Below are 17,989 nucleotides of genomic sequence, written 5' to 3' on the forward strand. Positions count from 1 at the left end.
ATTGCGAGGCATTATGTACAAGCTAATCATGGTTCCAATGCGTCCTTAAAATTTTGGGGTATTGAAAAACCAAAATCCCAGCGAGGAGGTGACATAGTGAAGTCCCTACTACAACGGGACGCTTTCTGGATTTTAACTCTTAACACAGTAGAACCAAATGGCCTTAATGAGGAACTGGGCCTTTCATGCTTTCTATAATTCATGTTTTTTATAATTCACATTCTTGGTTAATTATAGACATGTTGTTAGCGGGTCTGCATGTACACTTTTTTTTGTGTATATGTTTGTGTGTGTGTATATATAGGCTATCTATCTACATACAGGGGGGGTTGGGGTTCGTGCACTTGCGCGCGCCAAGGACTGAAGCACCTTTTAGACAGGACGCGGAACGCTGCGCTGCGCTTTGAAACCTATTAATTTCAAGGACTTCCAAAGATACATAACAGCTACAAGTATATGCACTATGCAAGCACTATATACATGATTCACCCTATTATACTTTATCGACACAAATTGATAAGTCAAACAGCAAACTGCCATCCCCAAATACTCTTTTAATCGACGATTGCTTATGGCTTATAAGTAACTTAAATAAAACTAGCTACATTACTAGTTCTCATTAAAGAGCTACATTTGATTCTATTCGATACATTCAGGTTCCAAAGGCTTACTCTCAGTACGGTTGACTCTTCTCAGTCTCTCAGGTGCCAAAGGCTTACTCTCAGTACGGTTGACTCTTCTTAGTCTCTCAGGTGCCAAAGGCTTACTCTCAGTACGGTTGACTCTTCTCAGTCTCTCAGGTGCCAAAGGCTTACTCTCAGTACGGTTGACTCTTCTCAGTCTCTCAGGTGCCAAAGGCTTACTCTCCGTACGGTGAACTCTTCTCAGTCTCTCAGGTGCCAAAGGCTTACTCTCAGTACGGTTGACTCTTCTGAGTCTCTCAGGTGCCAAAGGCTTACTCTCAGTACGGTTGGTTCTTCTGAGTCTCTCAGGTGCCAAAGGCTTACTCTCAGTACGGTTGACTCTTCTCAGTCTCTCAGGTGCCAAAGGCTTACTCTCAGTATGGTTGACTCTTCTCAGTCTCTCAGGTGCCAAAGGCTTACTCTCAGTACGGTTGGTTCTTCTCAGTACAACAGGTGTAGGAAGCTTACGGCTGTGAAGGAGCGTCGACTGGACAGCAAGTAGGTACTCCACGTACGTTTGGTCTTCCCAATACGTCGGTGCAGTAGGCTTAGGGCTGTGAAGGAGCGTCGACTGGCAGCAGGTAAATCCTCTAAATACGGTTGGTTCTTCTTAGTTCAACAGGTGCAGAAAGCTTACGGCTGTGAAGGAGCGTCCACTGGACAGCAAGTAGGTACTCCACGTACGTTTGGTCTTCCCAATACGTCGGTGCAGAAGGCTTGGGGCTGTGAAGGGCGTCGACTGGGCAGCAGGTAACTGGGTTTATTCCCACTCCCAAGAACAGCGAGGATGAGACGAGAATGCACCGGCCTCAGATGGAACACACTCCGAACAGCAGGTAACTGGATTTTCTCCGTCCCCCAGAACAGCATCAATAATGAAGCAGAGTACAACAGGATTTAGATACACAACACTCAGAACAACGGGTACCTGAGGTTTCCTCCGTTCTCCACAACAGCAACGATGAGACAAATGCAGCGGGCTTCAGATGGGACGCACTCAGAACAGCAGGTAACTGGATTTTCCCCGTCCTCCAGAACAGCATCAATGATGAATCAGAATACAACAGGCTTTGGATATTCAATACTCAGAACAGCAGGTAACTGGATTTTCCCTGTTCTCCAGAACAGCATCAATGATGAATCAGAATACAACAGGCTTTGGATATTCAACACTCAGAACAGCAGGTAACTGGATTTTCCCCGTTCTCCAGAACAGCATCAATGATGAATCAGAATACAGCAGGCTTAAAGTCCGTTTTCACTTAATCTCTTCCTCAGAAAACTCCCGACTGTAACACAAGGCAAGACCGATGGACACGTGACAGAATTCTGTACAGTAAGCATTCAATAATTCCACTTCAACCACACACCGTGGGACACAGCATTAACTCACGGCACTCTCATCCACTCCGTGAAATTTAAGGTCACGGCCAACCTCCTCGCTCTGGACAGCGGGGGTAGTAAGACGGAAGAATTCAGCGACTGCAATCACAAATCCTAACAGCTGTCTTCTCATTCAGACGTCTGGACTCCGTTTTTTATGTCATTTCTCCTCATATATAATGTTTTCGTGTATAACCCACATATAATACAGCCAGTAGAAGGTTGGTACTTATCTTCACCCCAGTAAGTGGACTCGATAATACTTCATAGATGACTTCGCCCTCTGCCTCTCTGTTCTCCGTCACCCAGTTCTTCGTAGCGGATTCCCTTCCCACGGATCAATCTAGCCAGCCGATTTGTCCCACAGAAATCTCTCACTCTCTCTCAGCAAGAAGAAAAGTTAGAACGCCGCAGCAATCCCACCCAACCCACTCAGTCTCTCAAAGTTTTGCTTTTGTCTATTCCTAAAAGCGACTTGTCCCAATCGTCACACAGTCACTTAATGCGCCACACCTGCTGTCACTTTGCCATCAGCGGCTGCTGTTCCTATGGTAGCGACGCATCTGAGGCCGGCTTGGTGTTCAGTTGAAACCGCTCCGTGGGCTGTGTAGTTCCTTCTCTAGTTCGTCACCTTGTGACAACTTCACCAAGGATACGGCTCACTTCAGGACTCAAACGGTAAGTAAGAAGGTAAGAGTTCTTCTCAATACAGAATCCTTTCGTCAGTGCACAGTAGTGGGACAATGATTCAAAGGCTTACTTCACCAGCGATGCTGCATACTTCCAGACTCAGACGGTAAGTAGGAAGGTAAGGATTCTTCTCAGTATAGGATACTTTCGTCAGTGCACAGTAGTGAGACAGTGATTGAAAAGCTTACTTCACCAGCGATACTGCATACTTCTAGACTCAGGCGGTAAGTAGGAAGGTAAGAATTCTTCTCAGTATAGGATACTTTTGTCAGTGCACAGTAGTGAGACAGTGATTTAAAAGCTTACTTCACCAGCAATACTGCATACTTCTAGACTCAGACGATAAGTAGGAAGGTAAGAATTCTTCTCAGTACAAGATACTTTCGTCAGTGCACAGTAGTGGGAGACGGTGGTTTAAAAGCTTACTTCACCAGCAATGCTGCATACTTCTAGACTCAGACAGTAAGTAGGAAGATAAGTATTTTTCTCAGTATAGAATACTTTCGTCAGTGCACAGTAGTGAAACAATGATTTTAAAAGCTTACTTCACCAGCGATGCTGCATACGTCTAGACTCAGGCGGTAAGTAGGAAGGTAAGGATTCTTCTCAGTATAGGATACTGTCGTCAGTGCACAGTAGTGAGACAGTGATTTAAAAGCTTACTTCACCAGCAATGCTGCATACTTCTAGACTCAGACGGTATGTAGGAAGGTAAGAATTCTTCTCAGTACAAGAAACTTTCGTCAGTGCACAGTAGTGGGAGACGGTGGTTTAAAAGCTTACTTCACCAGCCATGCTGCATACTTCTAGACTCAGACAGTAAGTAGGAAGGTAAGGATTCTTCTCAGTATAAGATACTTTCAGCAGTGCACAGTAGTGAAACAGTGACTTAAAAGCTTTCTTCACCAGCGATGCTGCATATTTCTAGACTCAGACCGTAAGTAGGAAGATAAAGATTTTTCTCAGTATAGAACACTTTTTGTCGGTGCACAGTAGTGAGACAGTGGTTTAAAAGCTTACTTCACCAGCGATGCTGCATACTTCCAAACTCAGACGTTAAGTAGGAAGGTAAGGATTCTTCTCAGTATAGAATACTTTCGTCAGTACACAGTAGTGAAACAATGATTTAAAAAAATTACTTCACGAGCGATACTGCATACTTCCAGACTTAGATGGTAAGTAGGAAGGTAAAGGATTCTTCTCAACATAGGATACTTTTCGTCAGTGCAAAGTAGTGAGACAGTGATTTAAAAGCTTACTTCACCAGCGATACTGCATACTTCCAAACTCAGCTGTATCACTCTGGGCTTCTGATGGAGAGCAGATATAATAACTTTTCACAAACGTGTAAGCAGGGGTTGGGGCCGCTTCTCAGTAAAAGCACATCACACTCGTGTTCACTTCAAATCCACAGCCATGAATCAATGTATATAAATAAGGCAAAAACACTGCAATTCACTCACACGATAGGGCTGATCAGAGGCCTCAATCCATTCGTTACACTCCCGTGGGGGATATTTAATCCTCGGTTCCTCCTCAACACACTCTGAAACACATAGCTTCCCCAACAGTCAGATTTACATTCACTGCATCCTCTTCAAGCTTTTCGAATGTTCATAAGATGAAATCAATTCACTTATCTTTCTCTCTTCCCCACATCCAGACAACTTCCCCGAGTAAAGCTTGAGCCCCAAACTGCTCCAAAAACAAAACAGACCTCATCCACGTCCCGTTCCCCGAAACCTCTCTGGATAGCCCTTTTATCTTTGGCTTGTGAAGCCGGACACCTGTGTGAACGCCGCTCCTCTCTCTCTTGCACCTGCAGTGCATTAGCGCTAATCAGGCCGGGCAATGTTTCTGCCACACCTGGAACTGGAGTGGGATGTGTCGCAAACAAATCGTTCCCTCGAGAAACTCGTGACTCACCAAGAGGGTTCCGCTCACTACGCGTTTTTGTCACCCGTGACATCCCCCCCGCCAATCGGTTCTAGTCCCGAGAACCGGTGTTCTTCAATTCCATTCGCCATACCTCTCAGGAGGCTGTCCTCGGGTGTCCCGCTGAGACCGTCGGAGTGGCGAGGGCGGAGCCACTCTTGCTTCAACTTCAGGGTCCCTCGGGACCACAGACCACCCTACCATGAGTACCTCTGGGGCGGGTGGCGCACTTGGGGCCTCGGCCGCTAGCTGCGAATAGTTCGGACATGGACGGAGCAAGTTTCGATGGAGCACCCGTATCGGTCCTGGTTTCCCCTCGGGTCGTACCGAGTAAACTGGAGCATCAGGCCCTTGTCGTCGTTCCACCACATATGGCGTCGACTCCCAGCGATCGCGGAGCTTCCCCTTCCCTGAGCGCCGGTTGTCCCTTACCAGCACTCGCTCCCCTGGTAACAAAGGGGCCTCTCGGGCAGTCCGGTCGTATAGCCGCTTGTTCTTGGCGGCTGCTGCACTCAGATGATCTGAGACTCGTCGGTAGGCATCGAGCAGTTGGTGGTGGTGCCGATTCACCCAGTCAGTGGTACTATACCCTCTTTCTGCAGCCTCGGTCCCCAGGAGCAAGTCCACAGGTAAGCGGAGATGGCGCCCAAACATAAGGTAGGAAGGAGCATACCCGGTGATACTGTGCACACTATTGTTATAGGCTTGCAACAGAGAGGGGAGACTCTCGGCCCATTGGCCCTGTTGTTCACTCTCTAGGGTCCCCAATAACCCCAACAGGGTCTGGTTCAACCTTTCGCACCCCCGTTACCCTGAGGATGGTATGAGGTCGTATGGGTCTTCCGGCACCCATAAAGGTGGCTCAGCTCTTGGATCACTCGAGACTCAAAATTTGAACCTTGGTCTGAGTGTAGGGTCTCTGGGGAGCCAAAAGGTTGTATCACTGCCCTCCAAAGGGCGCTGGCTGTGGTAACTGTCGTCTGATCTACAGTGGGGATGGCCTAGGCGTATTTAGTTAATAGGTCAGTCATCACCAGGATATTTTGAAATCGATCCGTCGGCCGACCTAAAGTCAGGAAATCGATTCCTATGATGTGCAGAGGTGCTTTGGGCCACAGGGGGACCAATGGGGCTCGGACTTCCTTCCTGCGTTTGAACAACGTACACAGTGGACAACTCTGAACGAACTCCTCAACTTTCTTTTCCATCCTAGGCCAGTAGAAATACCTCCTCAGCAGAGACAGCGTCTTCTCTTGGCCCTGATGGCCAGTATGGGTGTGGAATGCAGTCAATAGCTCGAGACTTGGCCCTCCGGTACCACCACCTGGTGTACTGTCTCCTGTGTTCGGGGATCTTGCATCGAACGGCAGATTACCCCTTCTCTAAGTCGCAGCCTCTTCCACTGCCTTAGGAGATGTTGTACTCCCACCGTCTGAGCCCGCTTTCCTCTGCTCTCGGCATGTATCCCTGTCTAAGGTACAACGTAACCTGACACAGGTCTGCATCTCCCAGCTGCAGCCTTCTCCACCGCCCGGGGTCCCACCCCCAACTAGACGGAACAGCCCTCAGGGTCCCGGGAGCTTCCACCATTGCCATCAGCAACTCGTCTTCAGGGCCAGGGGTACAAAGGGGTGTTTGGTTGTCCCTCCGGATGACTGGGAGTTTGGACAGGGCGTCCGCATTTACGTGTTCTCTGCCGGGTCGGTATTTAAGCTGTTAATCATAATTTGCTAGTTGTGCCACCCAACGCTGTTCTACTGCCCCCAACTTGGCGGTCTGCAAGTGTACTAATGGATTATTATCCGTAATCACCGTCACCTTGGCTCCCAACAGGTAATCTTTGAACTTCTCCGTCATGGCCCACTTCATTGCCAGTAGTTCGATTTTGAAGGAACTGTAATTTGCCGCGTTCCGCTCTGCGGGATGTAAACTTTGACTTGCGTATGCAATCACTCTCTCCACTCCTTGGTGCTCTTGGGCCAACACGGCTCCCAAACCTGCATTGCTGGCGTCAGTGTACAGAAGGAACGGCTGGGTGAAGTCTGCGTAGGCCAAGATAGGGGCCCTCAGAAGTTCCTGCTTGAGGTTCTGGAAGGTGGTCTCACAGGTGGAATCCCAATGCACTGACGGGGAGCCTTTGCCACGGGCACGTCCGGAACCAGCAAGGAGTTGGTTCAATGGCCAAGCAAGCCCAGATAATCCTTTTATAAAGCGTCGACAAAATCCCACGAACCCCAGGAACGACCGCACCTGTCTCACTGCCCGGGGTGGCTCCCACCCTTGGACAGCCGCCACCTTCTCCGGGTCGGGGGATATCCCTGCAGCACTGACACGATGTCCCAAGAACTGTACCTTCTTCCGCAATAACTGGCATTTGTCTGGCCTAAGCTTTAGCCCATATTTCTCCATGGCCCTGAACACTTCCTGTGTTCCTCCTCCTCCCTAGGTGGTCCTCCTCCCACCTAGATGGTGCAGGTGAGTGCGGAAGTCAGGGGAGAAGACGATCGCATCGTCCAGGTATACCGGCGTTGAGTCGACCAGTTGTCCCCCTAGACAGTGCTGCATCAAGCGCTGAAAGGTCGCAGGAGCATTGCACAGGCCGAACCGCATCTGGTCCCATTCAAATAACCCAAACGGGGTGGTGAAGGCTGTCTTCTCTCTATCTCGGTCGTCTACCTGCACCTGCCAGTATCCACTCGCCAGGTCCAATGTGGAGTACCACGCCGCTTGTGTGAGACAGGTGAGTGAGTCTTCAATCCGTGGCAACGGGAATGTATCTTTCTTCGTTACACTGTTGAGTTTGCGGTAGTCAACGCAGAACCTCCAAGCTCCCGTTTTCTTCTGAACCAGAACAATTGGCGCCGCCCTGGGACTACTGCTCTCTCGAACAATTCCTCCCTCCAGCATCCCTTTCAACAGGGCGCGGACCTCGGCATAGAGGGTGGGTGGCACCGGACGATACCGCTCTTGGCTAGGCATCGCCTCACCGGTAGGTATTTGATGCCTCACTACCCCTGTGCAGCCATAGTCTTCTTCGTGGGTCGAGAACACATGTTGCCATTTTCTCAAGAGCTCCTGGAGCTGTAACACCTGTTCCTCCTCCAGATTTTCACCCTTCAGGGACTCTCCCATCAAATGGGTCGGCACCCCTCCTCCCACAGAGCCTGGTTCTGCCTCAACTGGGCGGACGGCGACTTCCACCACCGCAGAGCTCACCTGCCTGAAGCAGACGTACTGATGCTTGTGAACCTGGGCAGAGCGTACCGAGGAAACTCGAACCAGACGTTGGTGTCGACGAAGGAGCACGGAGTAGGGATTGGCATTCCGCACCTTTACTGAGACTCGCCCACGGTGGATGGCCGTCAGCCCGTGAGCCACTTCAATGGGTTGACAGTCCTCATGGGGCTCTACCAGGACACAGGTACCCGTCCCACAGGGTCCTGCAGGTACTCGGACCCAAAGCACGGTCTCGCTCTGGGCTGGGACAGACAAAGCGTACCGACAGGCTACTCGACCGATGCCTTCTCTCTCCTTCACTTGACTAGCCACGTGCACTCTTCGGCAATCGGCCAGAATCCGGTCCCTGTCCTGCTTCGCCGATGACAGAGAAGTCCGAGCTGGCCGTCCCAGAAACAATTCCTCCGAGCAATCCAGTATAACGTTCATCCCTAGGAGTGCTCGATGAATGCCCAAGCAATGATCTCGGACGATAACGACCCCTTTCTGTTGGACGGGAACCCCTTGGACCAGAAAGTCTACCACGATGTACCCAGTGTAAGGGATGTCCAGACCATTTGCCCCCGTAAAGTCAGACTAGAAGCGTCCACTGCTTGGAGCCGATGATCTGCAACCAACTCCTGGGCCAGGCTCTCCGAAAATAACGTAACTTGAGAACCTGTATCGACCAGACAATCTATAGTGACTCCGTTAGCTTGAACCTCCACGGTGGGACAGCGCCCAACCCTGTCGTCTCGTAAAACAGGAACAGAAGGAGGGTCACACAAAGGGGTCCCGGCCACTTGACCCACAGTAGCCGGTGGGACTAAAAACCCCCTTGAGAACCCCGACGGAGCCCACACTGACGACTGATGTGTCCCGGGTCTCCACAATTAATACAGATGGGCCTTCCCTGGTCATCCCACTGGAACCGGGGGCCCACAGGACGTAGGGGGCGGCGCACAGGAGCTCGCCCCTTCTCCGAATACGACCTCTCTCTCACCATCGATCCGCCCTCGACTCGACCCCGACGAAGTTCACCCAACAGCCGGCCAAACTGCTCCCACAATTTCAAGGAGTATGCCCGAAGAGTCTGCTTAGGCCCCTGTTGATAGTTAAAGAACTGGGCACGAAGAGTGGCCACCGGGGTAGAGTCTCCATATAATCCGGACAGGAAATCGAAGATAGTTTTCGCGGTAGCCCGTGTGGCTTCTGATGCAGCAAGAACTTCTCTTTTGGCTTCTGCTTCCAAAGACCCCAACACAAACTGTACTTTCTATGATGCACTCAGTCCCTGTAATCCGGCCAGATATTCCGTCTGCGCCTTCCAATCGTGCAAGCCCAACTCCGATCCTGGCCCTCCATAGCGCTGTGCCCAGGGAGCTCCCATAAAGATCGGTATGACTTTTGAGACAGGTGAAGGCCATCGTACCAAGGAGCTGTAGGCAGACTGCCATGCAGAATGACCTCTGTTCTGTTGTTTGTGGAATTTACAGACTGTCACACTGCCTGCAGAGCAGATTATGGGAAGGAGCCATCTTCTAAAAAGCACATGTCTCTCATCAATAGGTTTCTGTAGTGTAGTGGTCATCACGTTCGCCTAACACGCGAAAGGTCCTCGGTTCGAAACCGAGTAGAAACAGTGGTTGGATTCTGACAGAAAATTTAAACTGTTTGCCACACTAGGTGGTAGCAGCGCTCATTTCCATTATATGCTTTTTAATAAGCGTGCACCTAAAGATTTATGTCTGCAACCTGAAGACGTGTTTCCGTAGTGTAGTGGTTATCACGTTCGCCTCACACGCGAAAGGTCCCCAGTTCGAAACTGGGCGGAAACTGTGGGTGGTTTTTGCAAAAATTTCGTATGCGATTTTCTGTTGAGCAGGTCAGTACACTTGCAGGGATGTTTGTGGTTTAATCTCTTTAGAAAAGGACAAAAATAAAACAAATGACCATTGAGGTTTCCTGTACAGTAATATAAAATGTTTGGTCTGCCAACAAAATTAGCAGCATTTTGCCATGTTAAAAACACTGGGCAATCTATAGTTTCAGTCGCTTTTGAACAAGCGTACCCTAGAAGCGGTGGGACTGACGTCCAAATCAAGTTTCCGTAGTGTAGTGGTTATCACGTTTGCTTTACAAGCGAAAGGCCCTCAGTTCAAAACTGGGCTGAAACAAGTGGAGGCATTTTAAATGTAATGCTCCAATTCGCTATAAAACCCTTGCTTTTGAGACAGGTGAAGGCCATCGTACCAAGGAGCTGTAGGCAGACTGCCATGCCGAATGACCTCTGTTCTGTTGTTTGTGGAATTCACAGACTGTCACACTGCTTGCAGAGTAGATTATGGGAAGGAGCCATCTTCTAAAAAGCACATGCCATGATATCACATTCGCTTTACACGCAAAGGTCTTCAGTTCAAAACTGGGTGGAAACAAGTGGAGGCATGTTAAATATAAATGCTGCAATTCGATACAAAACCCTTACTTTTAAGACAGGTGAAGGCCATCGTACCCAGGAGCTGTAGGCAGACTGCCATGCCGAATGACCTCTGTTCTGTTGTTTGTGGAATTCACAGACTGTCACACTGCTTGCAGAGTAGATTATGGGAAGGAGCCATCTTCTAAAAAGCACATGTGCGTCATCAATAGGTTTCTGTAGTGTAGTGTTCATCACGTTCGCCTAACACGCGAAAGGTCCTCTGTTCGAAACCGAGCAGAAACAGTGTTTGGATTCTGACAGAAAATTTAAACTGTTTGCCACGCTAGGTGGTAGCAGCGCTCATTTCCTTTATATGCTTTTTAATAAGCGTGCAGCTAAAGAATTATGTCTGCCACCTGAAGACGTGTTTCCGTAGTGTAGTGGTTATCACGTTCGCTTTACACGCGACAGGTCCTCAGTTCAAAACTGGGTGGAAACAAGTGGAGGCATGTTAAATATAAATGGTCAGTACACTTGCAGGGATGTTTATGGTTTAATCTCTTTAGAAAAGGACAAAAATAAAACAAATGACAATTGAGGTTTCCTGTACAGTAATATAAAATGTTCGGTCTGCCAACAAAATTAGCAGCATTTTGCCATGTTAAAAACACTGGGCAGTCTATAGTTTCAGTGGCTTTTGAACAAGCGTACCCTAGAAGTGGTGGGACTGAAGACCAAATCAAGTTTCCGTAGTGTAGTGGTTATCACGTTTGCTTTACACGCGAAAGGTCCTCAGTTCAAAACTGGGTGGAAACAAGTGGAGGCATTTTAAATGTAATGCTCCAATTCGCTACAAAACCCTTGCTTTTGAGACAGGTGAAGGCCATCGTACCAAGGAGCTGTAGGCAGACTGCCATGCCGAATGACCTCTGTTCTGTTGTTTGTGGAATTCACAGACTGTCACACTGCTTGATGAGCAGATTATGGGAAGGAGCCATCTTCTAAAAAGCATATGCCATGATATCACGTTCGCTTTACACGCAAAGGTCTTCAGTTCAAAACTGGGCGGAAACAAGTGGAGGCATGTTAAATATAAATGCTGCAAAAAAAGGAGCCATCTTCTAAAAAGCACATGTACCTCATCAATAGGTTTCTGTAGTGTAGTGTTCATCACGTTCGCCTAACACGCAAAAGGTCCTCTGTTCGAAACCGAGCAGAAACAGTGGTTGGATTCTGACAGAAAATTTAAACTTTTTGCCACGCTAGGTGGTAGCAGCGCTCCTTTCCTTTATATGCTTTTTAATAAGCGTGCACCTAAAGATTTATGTCTGCCACCTGAAGATGTGTTTCCGTAGTGTAGTGGTTATCACGTTCGCCTCACACGCGAATGGTCCCCAGTTCGAAACTGGGCGGAAACTGTGTGTGGTTTTCGCAAAAATTTCGTATGCGATTTTCTGTTGAGCAGGTCAGTACACTTGCAGGGATGTTTGTTGTTTAATCTCTTTAGAAAAGGACAAAAATAAAACAAATGACCATTGAGCTTTCCTGTACAGTAATATAAAATGTTCGTTCTGCCAACAAAATTAGCAGCTTTTTGCCATGTTAAAAACACTGGGCAGTCTATAGTTTCAGTCGCTTTTGAACAAGCGTACGCTAGAAGAGGTGGGAATGAGATCCAAACCAATTTTCTGTAGTGTAGTGGTTATCACGTTCGCTTTACACGCGAAAGGTCCTCAGTTCAAAATTGGGTGGAAACAAGTGGAGGCATGTTAAATATAAATGCTGCAATTCGCTACAAAACCCTTACTTTTAAGACAGGTGAAGGCCATCGTACCAAGGAGCTGTAGGCAGACTGCCATGCCGAATGACACTAGGTGGGTGCCGTCCAAATCAAGTTTCCGTAGTGTAGTGGTTATCACGTTTGCTTTACACGCAAAAGGTCCTCAGTTCAAAACTGGGCTTAAACAAGTGGATGCATTTTAAATATAAATGCTACAAAACCCTTACTTTTGAGACAGGTGAAGGCCATCGTACCAAGGAGCTGTAGGCAGACTGCCATGCAGAATGACCTCTGTTCTGTTGTTTGTGGAATTTACAGACTGTCACACTGCTTGCAGAGCAGATTATGGGAAGGAGCCATCTTCTAAAAAGCATATGCACCGCATCAATAGGTTTTGTAGTGTAGTGGTCATCACGTTCGCCTAACACGCGAAAGGTCCTCGGTTCGAAACCGAGTAGAAACAGTGGTTGGATTCTGACAGAAAATTTAAACTGTTTGCCACACTAGGTGGTAGCAGCGCTCATTTCCATTATATGCTTTTTAATAAGCGTGCACCTAAAGATTTATGTCTGCAAACTGAGGACTTGTTTTTGTAGTGTAGTGGTTATCACGTTTGCCTCACACGCGAAAGGTCCCCAGTTCGAAACTGGGCGGAAACTGTGAGTGTTTTTTGCAAAAATTTCGTATGCGATTTTCTGTTGAGCAGGTCAGTACACTTGCAGGGATGTTTGTGGTTTAATCTCTTTAGGAAAGGACAAAAATAAAACAAATGACCATTGAGGTTTCCTGTGAAGTAATATAAAATGTTCGGTCTGCCAACAAAATTAGCAGCTTTTTGCCATGTTAAAAACACTGGGCAGTCTATAGTTTCAGTCGCTTTTGAACAAGCGTGCGCTAGAAGAGGTGGGAATGAGATCCAAACCAAGTTTCCGTAGTGTAGTGGTTATCACGTTCGCTTTACAAGCGAAAGGTCCTCAGTTCAAAATTGGGTGGAAACAAGTGGAGGCATGTTAAATATAAATGCTGCAATTCACTTCAAAACCCTTACTTTTAAGACAGGTGAAGGCCATCGTAACAAGGAGCTGTAGGCAGACTGCCATGCCGAATGACACTAGGTGGGTGCCGAATGACCTCTGTTCTGTTGTTTGTGGAATTTACAGACTGTCACACTGCTTGCAGGGCAGATTATGGGAACGAGCCATCTTCTAAAAAGCACAAATAGGTTTCTGTAGTTTAGTGGTCATCAAATTCGCCTAACACGCGAAAGGTCCTCTGTTCGAAACCGAGCAGAAACAGTGGTTGGATTCTGACAGAAAATGTAAACTCTTTGCCACACTAGGTGGGTGCAGCGCTCATTTCCTTTATATGCTTTTTAATAAGCGTGCGCCTAAAGATTTAGGTCTGCAACCTGAAGACGTGTTTGTAGTGTAGTGGTTATCACGTTCCCCTCCCACGCGAAACGTCCCCAGTTTGAAACTGGGCGGAAACTGTGGGTAATTTTTGCAAAAATTTCGTATGCGATTTTCTGTTGAGCAGGTCAGTACACTTGCAGGGATGTTTGTGGTTTAATCTCTTTAGAAAAGGACAAAAATAAAACAAATGACCATTGAGGTTTCCTGTACAGTAATGTAAAATGTTCGGTCTGCCAACAAAATTAGCAGCTTTTTGCCATGTTAAAAACACTGGGCAGTCTATAGTTTCAGTCGCTTTTGAACAAGCGTACGCTAGAAGAGGTGGGAATGAGATCCAGACCAAGTTTCCGTAGTGTAGTGGTTATCACGTTCGCTTTACACGCGAAAGGTCCTCAGTTCAAAATTGGGTGGAAACAAGTGGAGGCATGTTAAATATAAATGCTGCAATTCGCTACAAAACCCTTACTTTTAAGACAGGTGAAGGCCATCGTATCAAGGAGCTGTAGGCAGACTGCCATGCCGAATGACACTGGGTGCTTCGCAATATCCCTCCTCGTCTCCTCGTTCCTCTGTCCTCCATCCTATGACCCGGAAACCGATCGAGCGCAGCCATCTTGAAGGACATCTCAGTTCTCTAATTGCACCGCGAGGAGGCGAGGATCGAGGAGTGAGGAGGCTTCCAGAGGAGTCATGAGCGAGGATACACAGGTGTATCCTATGCGGAAGAGATTTATCGACTAAACGTGACGCGCGTATACATTCTCCTCCCCCTTCACATCGATCACAATCTCTTTTAATGTATACTTTACCTTTGCAGTTTATATAAACCACACATTACACATATTTCAACAGGGTATCTTGCTTTATTATCATTTATTATGAATTTCTTAAATAAACAAACTTCAACAACATAAGGGCAGATCCTTTGAGCGCTGCTGATGACGCTATGAAGTGACGCGCGAGTGATCAAGTATTCCAATGAATAAAAAAAGCTTTCATTCGATTCCTCCGTCCTCATTTTCTTTCCTTGCGTCCTTCCCTCAAAACCTACAGGGGGTGGAGCTGAGACGCTAGGAAAGGAAGCGAGGAAAGGAAACGAGGATGCACAAATAAGAAATGAGAAGCACCCACTAGGTGGGTGCCGAATGACCTCTGTTCTGTTGTTTGTGGAATTTACAGACTGTCACACTGCTTGCAGGGCAGATTATGGGAAGGAGCCATCTTCTAAAAAGCACATCCCTCTCAACAATAGGTTTCTGTAGTGTAGTGGTCATCACATTCGCCTAACACGCGAAAGGTCCTCGGTTCGAAACCGAGCAGAAACAGTGGTTGGATTCTGACAGAAAATGTAAACTCTTTGGCACGCTAGGTGGGTGCAGCGCTTATTTCCTTTATATGCTTTTTAATAAGCGTGCACCTAAAGATTTATGTCTGCAACCTGAAGACGTGTTTGTTATGTAGTGGTTATCACGTTCGCCTCACACGCGAAAAGTGCCCAGTTCGAAACTGGGCGGAAACTGTGGGTGATTTTTGCAAAAATTTCGTATGCGATTTTCTGTTGAGCAGGTCAGTGCACTTGCAGGGATGTTTGTTGTTTAATCTCTTTAGAAAAGGACAAAAATAAAACAAATGACCATTGAGGTTTCCTGTACAGTAATATAAAATGTTCGGTCTGCCAACGAAATTAGCAGCTTTTTGCCATGTTAAAAACACTGGGCAGTCTATAGTTTCAGTCGCTTTTGAACAAGCGTACGCTAGAAGAGGTAGGAATGAGATCCAAACCAAGTTTCCGTAGTGTAGTGGTTATCACGTTCGCTTTACACGCGAAAGGTCCTCAGTTCAAAACTGGGCGGAAACAAGTGGATGCATGTTAAATATAAATGCTGCAATTCGCTACAAAACCCTTACTTTTGAGACAGGTGAAGGCCATCGTACCAAGGAGCTGTAGGCAGACTGCAATGCCGAATGACCTCTGTTCTGTTGTTTGTGGAATTTACAGACTGTCACACTGCTTGCAGAGCAGATTATGGGAAGGAGCCATCTTCTAAAAAGCACATGCACCTCATCAATAGGTTTCTGTAGTTTAGTGGTCATCACGTTCGCCTAACACGCGAAAGGTCCTCGGTTCGAAACCGAGCAGAAACAGTGGTTGGATTCTGACAGAAAATTTAAACTGTTTGCCACACTAGGAGGGTGCAGCGCTCATTTCCTTTATATGTTTTTTAATAAGCGTGCACCTAAAGATTTATGTCTGCAACTTGAAGACTTGTTTCCGTAGTGTAGTGGTTATCACGTTTGCCTCACACGCGAAAGGTCCCCAGTTCGAAACTGGGCGGAAACTGTGGGTGATTTTTGCAAAAATTTCGTATGCGATTTTCTGTTGAGCAGGTCAGTACACTTGCAGGGATGTTTGTGGTTTAATCTCTTAGAAAATGACAAAAATAAAACAAATGACCATTGAGGTTTCCTGTACAGTAATATAAAATGTCCGGTCTGCCAACAAAATTAGCAGCTTTTTGCCATGTTAAAAACACTGGGCAGCAGTGTTGTAATGTAACGGAGTACAAATACTTCGTTACTGTACTTAAGTAGAAATTTCACGTATCTGTACTTTACTTCGCTATTTAAATTTATGTCAACTTTCACTTTTACTCCACTACATTTCCTAGATAAAATGTATACTTTTACTCCGATATATTTCCACAATGCATCTTCGTTACTCGTTACTACAAAATAAAATCAGAAGAAATGTGTGCGACTGCAATAAGGGAGGTTTGGCGAATCACTGAGCTAGATTGCATCACGCACGCTACGCACGCTGTTTTTCAGCGCGAAATGCTTGTTTGTTGCCATTTCCAAAAGAGGAGGAAGCACAACTGTGTATACCGCCATGGAAGCACCTGAAGGACCTGCCGTTCTTATCGTAGACGACCACCCCGACGATAGTGGTGAAGATAACGTTATACACCCGTGGCCGTATTTGCAAGAAATGTTTTTGTACATTGGAACGAAAGATTCTTCCTACCGGATGAAGTGCCTCTTATGCCTACCGAAGAAAACTGAAATTTTGGCATTCAAAAACTCCCCGTCCAACCTGAAGAAGCACATCGAGGTAGGTTAAATTAATAGTTATTCAGTAAAGACACAATGTCAATGTGATTCAACATTAGTTATCATAAGCCGTATCAGAGATATCTGGCTAACGTGATGGCCAGGCTAACGTCTGCTTGTTAACGTTGCTAATTAGCTGATATGGCGCACATGTTTAACTAACGTCAACGTTACACCACTGATTTTCCCCTGAATTTAATTCAACAGAGAACTCTCAAAGATATGTCCATAATACTGAAACACACTTAACTGGTATATCATAACGTTAACTGCCGGGCCGAATATTTCCTCAGGTAGGCTAATGTTAGATTGAGAAATATTTTTTGAAAACTGCTACGTTAATCAGTGGGAGGTTAGAAAGTGTTAAAGGCTATTCACGTCTTCAAAAGCATAATATGTTTAGTCAAACTTGAGATTTCCTTTTATGTTAATGAACTCAAAACTCAGTGGTTATTGCATAATGTTGGGCTAATGTTATAAATTGTGAATGTAGGCTTGCATTGTTGATCAAAGTCACAGTGCTTTTTTCTTTCCTAGTAAAGCAGCTAACTTAAGGTACATGCAGTGGGAGCTAAACGATAACACAAGTACAGTATAGGCTACAAAACACAAACAACGCCAGGTTGTACCAGTTAATAGTGTTATTGCCTAGTAAGGGTGGCAGTCTGAGTGTTTATAATTCTAATTTAGTAAAACAAGATAATATGGTGACATTTAAGTTAACACGTTTTTATAAATGAAACCATATTCCCATCAGTGATGCAAATTAGATCTAGTTCCTAGTAATTTGCATCACTGATGGAAATAGTTTCATTAACTTACTTGCAGTTAGATAATGTTTAACAGTCAAATGACAATTGTTTGTGTTGTGTGACTTTTAAATCTTGTAGCTAAAGTTGCTCATTAAATGTCTCTTCCTCTGAAACAGAGAAAGCATGTACACCACCTCAAAAAGTATGAAGAGCTTACATCAACAAAGAGAAAAAGGGCTCCTGAGTCTCCCACCACCACCTCCAGCATCAAGCAGAGCACATTGGTGAACACCAGGACTGTGTCTCAGATGTCCATTGACAAAGCTATAGTGACTTATGTGGTCCAAGGACTCCGGCCATTCCATGTTGTTGAAGAACAACCATTTAAAGATTTTGTGAAGGAACTGCAGCCTAATGCAAAAATTATGTCACGGCTGACTCTGCGCTCCATGATTGATGATGCCTTCAGGGGAATGAAGAGGGCTGTGACTGAGGCCATGAGAGGAGTTGACCATATCGCCACCACCACCGACTGCTGGTCTGTCAGAAGGCGGAGCTTCATTGGTGTTACTGCCCATTGGATTGACCCCGACAGTCTCAAAAGATGC

General features: G+C 46.5%; 11 non-coding genes across 11 annotated transcripts; all 11 read left to right on the plus strand.

Moving 5' to 3' along the window:
- The first annotated feature begins 9,476 nt into the window (after nucleotides 1-9,476).
- trnav-aac (transfer RNA valine (anticodon AAC)) lies at nucleotides 9,477-9,549 on the plus strand. Its single transcript has one exon. It is a non-coding gene; the product is annotated as a tRNA-Val (tRNA).
- Nucleotides 9,550-9,672: 123 nt separating this feature from the next.
- Nucleotides 9,673-9,745, plus strand: trnav-cac (transfer RNA valine (anticodon CAC)). The gene has a single exon. It is a non-coding gene; the product is annotated as a tRNA-Val (tRNA).
- Nucleotides 9,746-10,011: 266 nt separating this feature from the next.
- trnav-uac (transfer RNA valine (anticodon UAC)) lies at nucleotides 10,012-10,084 on the plus strand. Its single transcript has one exon. It is a non-coding gene; the product is annotated as a tRNA-Val (tRNA).
- A 985-nt stretch (nucleotides 10,085-11,069) lies between these two features.
- trnav-uac (transfer RNA valine (anticodon UAC)) lies at nucleotides 11,070-11,142 on the plus strand. The gene has a single exon. It is a non-coding gene; the product is annotated as a tRNA-Val (tRNA).
- A 529-nt stretch (nucleotides 11,143-11,671) lies between these two features.
- On the plus strand, nucleotides 11,672-11,744 carry trnav-cac (transfer RNA valine (anticodon CAC)). The gene has a single exon. It is a non-coding gene; the product is annotated as a tRNA-Val (tRNA).
- A 948-nt stretch (nucleotides 11,745-12,692) lies between these two features.
- Nucleotides 12,693-12,765, plus strand: trnav-cac (transfer RNA valine (anticodon CAC)). Its single transcript has one exon. It is a non-coding gene; the product is annotated as a tRNA-Val (tRNA).
- A 266-nt stretch (nucleotides 12,766-13,031) lies between these two features.
- Nucleotides 13,032-13,104, plus strand: trnav-uac (transfer RNA valine (anticodon UAC)). The gene has a single exon. It is a non-coding gene; the product is annotated as a tRNA-Val (tRNA).
- Nucleotides 13,105-14,770: 1,666 nt separating this feature from the next.
- trnav-aac (transfer RNA valine (anticodon AAC)) lies at nucleotides 14,771-14,843 on the plus strand. The gene has a single exon. It is a non-coding gene; the product is annotated as a tRNA-Val (tRNA).
- A 460-nt stretch (nucleotides 14,844-15,303) lies between these two features.
- trnav-uac (transfer RNA valine (anticodon UAC)) lies at nucleotides 15,304-15,376 on the plus strand. Its single transcript has one exon. It is a non-coding gene; the product is annotated as a tRNA-Val (tRNA).
- A 214-nt stretch (nucleotides 15,377-15,590) lies between these two features.
- Nucleotides 15,591-15,663, plus strand: trnav-aac (transfer RNA valine (anticodon AAC)). The gene has a single exon. It is a non-coding gene; the product is annotated as a tRNA-Val (tRNA).
- A 123-nt stretch (nucleotides 15,664-15,786) lies between these two features.
- Nucleotides 15,787-15,859, plus strand: trnav-cac (transfer RNA valine (anticodon CAC)). The gene has a single exon. It is a non-coding gene; the product is annotated as a tRNA-Val (tRNA).
- The last annotated feature ends 2,130 nt before the right edge of the window (nucleotides 15,860-17,989 follow it).

The sequence above is a fragment of the Siphateles boraxobius genome, unplaced genomic scaffold, assembly GCF_051911475.1.
Source record: "Siphateles boraxobius isolate OS27281-9 unplaced genomic scaffold, OSU_SipBor_1 6, whole genome shotgun sequence".
NCBI classification, from domain to species: domain Eukaryota; kingdom Metazoa; phylum Chordata; class Actinopteri; order Cypriniformes; family Leuciscidae; genus Siphateles; species Siphateles boraxobius.